At 31.4% G+C, this 5,000-nt stretch overlaps 2 non-coding genes across 2 annotated transcripts; one reads left to right on the top strand and one right to left on the bottom strand.

Moving 5' to 3' along the window:
• Positions 1 to 4,308: 4,308 nt before the first annotated feature.
• Positions 4,309 to 4,381, bottom strand: Trnav-uac (transfer RNA valine (anticodon UAC)). The gene has a single exon. It is a non-coding gene; the product is annotated as a tRNA-Val (tRNA).
• Positions 4,382 to 4,488: 107 nt separating this feature from the next.
• Positions 4,489 to 4,561, top strand: Trnav-aac (transfer RNA valine (anticodon AAC)). The gene has a single exon. It is a non-coding gene; the product is annotated as a tRNA-Val (tRNA).
• Positions 4,562 to 5,000: the final 439 nt, after the last annotated feature.

The raw sequence follows: 5,000 nt of genomic DNA, 5'->3' as shown, positions 1-5,000 counted from the left end.
ATATATTCAATAATGATGAAATTATCCAATGTGTCTGAGTGAACATCTTTATAAATAAGCAGATTTTAAATTTTCTCAATCAAAAATAAAAATCACTATTTATTGCCTCTACAATACTTTTCAAAAATTTCGTGCCCAAAAAGTTTAGTTTTTTTCTTTAATTTTAAAAAAATAATGTTCGCAAATATGAAATTACTTTTTTTTTTTAACTCAGATATCTAAATTTTTGCCCCCATTTAAAAACCATTTATTTGAGATCAATGTTGAAGTTCACACCCTGGAACGTTAGAAATGACATCACCATTGCGTTTAACAAAATAGAAATAGTTAATATATATATTAATTCACACAGATGATTGACGGCGACCATCAACCAGAGATATCGTGATTGACACACTTCCAGGAACTTGGGAGATCCCGAGGAGACTTTGATCGATACTACGGAATAACTCATATTTCATCATGTTTCAGCAATTTCACGTCTCGTGTGCGAGAATCAAATAAGACTACAATATATTGGCTCAATATTCGTAAATGACGAGGCATTAAATAATATCACAGGGCTTGACATAGAATCTGAAAATATTGCCATCACTCTATAAGTCATATAATAATTGCCAATTTTACGCGAGCGCTGTTGTCGGCCATAATTCAAAACGATTTGATAAAGAAGCTAGGGTTAAGCCTTGTAGCGGCGCGGATTAATATCCAATAAGTCATTTGACAGAAACTGATCGCAGAATTCCTCGCACGCAATAATTGATTGATTATATTTCTAGCATGATTTATATGAAACTGTCGACATAACTTCAGCTAAATAATTCCACGGGACAAAAGGGAAAGCTGCAGCAATGTCCCGAGGCTAATGAAGGATCCCGAGGATTACCGATAGAATGTAACGACTTTCCAGATTTTTATAGCATCTTTGGATAGATGGCCACTTTTTATGGTTTATAAGAAATGATTTAAGATTTTCTCGAAACCACCAGATAACTTCTTTCATCATTGAGTACATGTTTTTCTAGAAAAAAAAATGAAGAACATGGGCAAATTTTTTTTCACTGAAATACGTAGAGCCCATTTAAAGTTTTTGAACGCCGAGGAGTGTTCGATTTGTATATGTAAGTTAAGGAGGCTCATTACACCACTTTTTGATGACGTACTACACAAAAAAATAAACCTCCATTGTGTCGAATTGCTCAAGAGAGTGACCCTGACCTTTAAAACGCTTTACAAATAGATGAAACATGCGGTGTTGTAAATAGTGAAAACAAAGTAACGGATTCATTATGAATAAACCAAGAAGAATTGCTTTTAGGCAGAAACAAAAGAAAGCAACAGTCAAATCTTCGCCAAACAAGTAATGTCAATTTCTCCATGCATGCAGTTTTTTTTGACATGTATGTATGGGGAAATTAGTAAAATCTACAACCTTGCTGAAATTAAAATTTTATTTTATTGCGCTATTTACTGTGTTGGTGTTAATTAATATATTTGTTTTATTGATTTAAATGTATACTCTGGCAATTTAAACTCTTTATTTGAAATTTAGATGAAATCTTATAAAGATTGTGTTTAGGAAAGTAACTCTTGAAAGTGGAATACATATATTTTTTAAATTGGATTTTTCATCCTGTTTCTTCATTCAATTTGACACATGTAATTCATTAAAATACATTCCTTGTCTCTTCAGAACACATTTTTTAAAATGTTTTATGCATAGATTAAAAAGATAATGACATTAATTGTTTTCTAGGAGAAAATTATTTTTTCTAATAAAATTATTATTAGGTATTATGAATTTTCACTGTCTGTACTTGTCTTAAGAAGATGCCCATCATTTGACACTGAAAGTTCTGAAATTCTGTGATAAACCTTAAAACATTTCATAAAATAAAACAAAAACTAAAAAATTCTATAAAAAATATTTATGAATCATCATCTGGATATTTGACATCTTTATTATAAGTGGTGCTGTATTGAAATCTAAAATAAACTGTGGATGTAATGAGCCACCTTAAGACAGTGGTTTGAATAAGAGAGTGACCGGTAATCAAAGGCAACGATTTGACCTGCAGGAAATACTGACTGTTGTATTTTCACCGTTTTTTTTAATGAGGGGAGTTATAAATAACCAGAAAAGAAAAGGAAAATATAGTTAAACTCTTTAAAATTAGAGAAATACATATATGTATTCGATATCTGTTGGATATCTGAACTTGTAAATGTTGGAGCGAATTTGTCTTTGGGGAATTCTGCGTATGTCAATTTATCATTATTAGAAATCAGTGGACGTTTTATAAGGATGTATTGCGAATTTTTATTTGATTTTTACGAATCCCGAAGGCAATATTCTGTAAAAATCAAAATTCCTGTAAATAATGATTAAAAGAAAGTATCATGACGATAAAATTCCTCAAAGTTAATAATGACCGGAGAAGTAAATATCAATTTTAATATTAACCGAGCGAATAAATATCAATTTTGATGTAGGCTAGAGAAGTAAATATCAATTTTGATATTGACCGACCGAATAAATATCAATTTTGATATAGACCGACCGAATAGATATCAGACCAACCAAATTTATAAAGATCGACCGAATAAATTTCAATTTTGCAGTTCTAAATGAATATAGTTCATATGAGGTTCAAGATATAGATTTACTAAATATAATATACCTTCAAGACAGAATTCAAGATTCCTTCTATTAAGAACTACATCATATATGGAAAGTTTCTTTCCATCAACTGTTAAACTGTGGAATAACTTGCCTGATTATATCAGAAATGCTCCTGGAATATCTTCATTCAAAGGTCTTTTAAACTCTTATTTTTGTAAAAAAAAAAAAAAAAAAAAAAAAAGCTAAAGAAATTTATCATTTTGGAATAAGAAAGTACAATATAATACATTGTCAGCCATGAAATAATGCTTATGGTGGCATATTTCTGTCCCCTACATGCAAGATAAATTATGTTAAAATGCAAGTGAATTATGTCAACATGCAAGAAAATTATGTATACATGCAAGATAATTACTAAGTCCGGTATAGGAGACATAAATCAGACGTTGTATATACATATACATGTATATATTTTCCAATTTATCACCACAAGCTACTAAAAAATATGAATAAAATAATTTAAATTAGTTTGAGAATATATGTATAAAAACGAGAAGTTGATGTGTCCACATATCATAACCATACTTTTGTCAAATTCTGGGTTGGCTTATTGACTGCAAAATCTAGTGATGTTTGTGATCAAAATAAAAACCCATTAAGTCTGTGGCGGAACCCCGCGCTACGATTATAGTTCCATATCTCTAGTCGGAAATCACTAACTTTGTCATTTAGGACCCTCCGAAATAAATCTTATTTTTGATGACAACACCACTTAGATATTGCATTTGTGAGGACACATTCTGCAATATAAACTCTCTTCACGGACCTCTTTTATGATCTTTTATTTCTCCCCCCGATAAGCTAATTTTTAAACATTTTTGTATTAGCGATATATTGACAACCCTGGATAATAAAACATGATTTTACAGGGCAATTTTCTTCAGGCGATGCCAGAAAATATAGTTCACGTCGTCCTTACATCCGTTTTTATGTAGAGTTTTTTTTTAAATTCTTTACCCAAAAATTATTTATGTTTCAAACGTAAACATCCAAGTTGTATTTTACTATATTAATTATATATATATATTCCCTCGATGAGATTGAATTTATAAAGGAAAGAGATAAACGCATGTTTAATTATATGGAATGCTGTTAGAACGTTAATTATAACACATGAATGTTGATGTTCATCAAGACAAAATATGACTTTATGCCACAGGCACTTGTTTCGGAAATAAATTTTTAACCTATATATAGTACAATAATATGTTATTTTTATAATATGGGTTGAAAATTTATTTCCGAAACAAGTGCCTGTGCTCGATTAAGGTGCCTAAGGCTGACGCTCATGAGATACCATAAAAGGTGTTGGTTGATATAGACAGCAGGACGGTGGTCATGGAAGTCGGAATCCGCTAAGGAGTGGCTTTATGCATTATAATTTAATCCTGTAGCGCGCACTGCTATGAATCAGAAAATGTCACGTGCCATGGAAAGCACGTTGATCCGCCTCTCTGTCCATATACTGACACAGAAATAAAACTGTATGGCTTAATGTTGATCTTGTCATGTGCGCAGTTTCAACCATTGACCTAACAAAATATACGTAGTTTTGTGTGTCCAAAATAAAATCAAAACATTTAAAAAAAAAAGGATATTTTAATGAAAAAAAAAATTAAAATATGAGGTTTCAGCGAGGCTCGAACTCGCGACCTTCTGCGTGTAAAGCAGACGTGATAACCACTACACCATGAAACCTATACGATCACGCTGTGCTAAATTTAGAATAGATCTGAAGTGCATTATAAGCGCCGGTATTTACCTGACGAAGCTTAACTCCAGATTTAAACCGTGCAAAGTCATGCGGTTCCATGGTGTAGTGGTTATCACGTCTGCTTAACACGCAGAAGGTCGCGAGTTCGAGCCTCGCTGGAACCTACTTTTTTTCTTTTCTTTTCATAGTTCCTTTATTTCAAACATATGGTAAGCTATCTACATTTCCTTTCCTTTATATTTTTGATATTTTTTTTAACCAAAAGGTGAATAGCATGTATTGCAGCTGTTGAAAATAATAAAATACATGCATCAACCTTCATTTTCTTTTCAAACACAGATTCAAAATGCTGTAATATCATTATCTTTTTTGTCCTTTTTGCATCAAATCTGGATCTATGGTTATAGTTTTTATTTAATTCTTATCTGCGTCAGGCGGGTTATACCAAAAATAGAATATTTACCGATGTATACAAGAATTTTTACAGTATAGGAAAAGAATTCAGTTGTAAATTCTTTAGACGAAAACTGGACAATTACTTTTCAAAACCTTTGTATGATGTTGTTTAGAACAGTACGATTCAATCACTTCAGAAATCCGTAT

This window comes from Saccostrea cucullata, unplaced genomic scaffold (assembly GCF_032062105.1).
Source record: "Saccostrea cucullata isolate Sc308-1 unplaced genomic scaffold, CSIRO_AGI_Scuc_v1 ctg277, whole genome shotgun sequence".
Taxonomy (NCBI): domain Eukaryota; kingdom Metazoa; phylum Mollusca; class Bivalvia; order Ostreida; family Ostreidae; genus Saccostrea; species Saccostrea cuccullata.
This window is presented reverse-complemented; position numbering and strand designations above follow the sequence as displayed.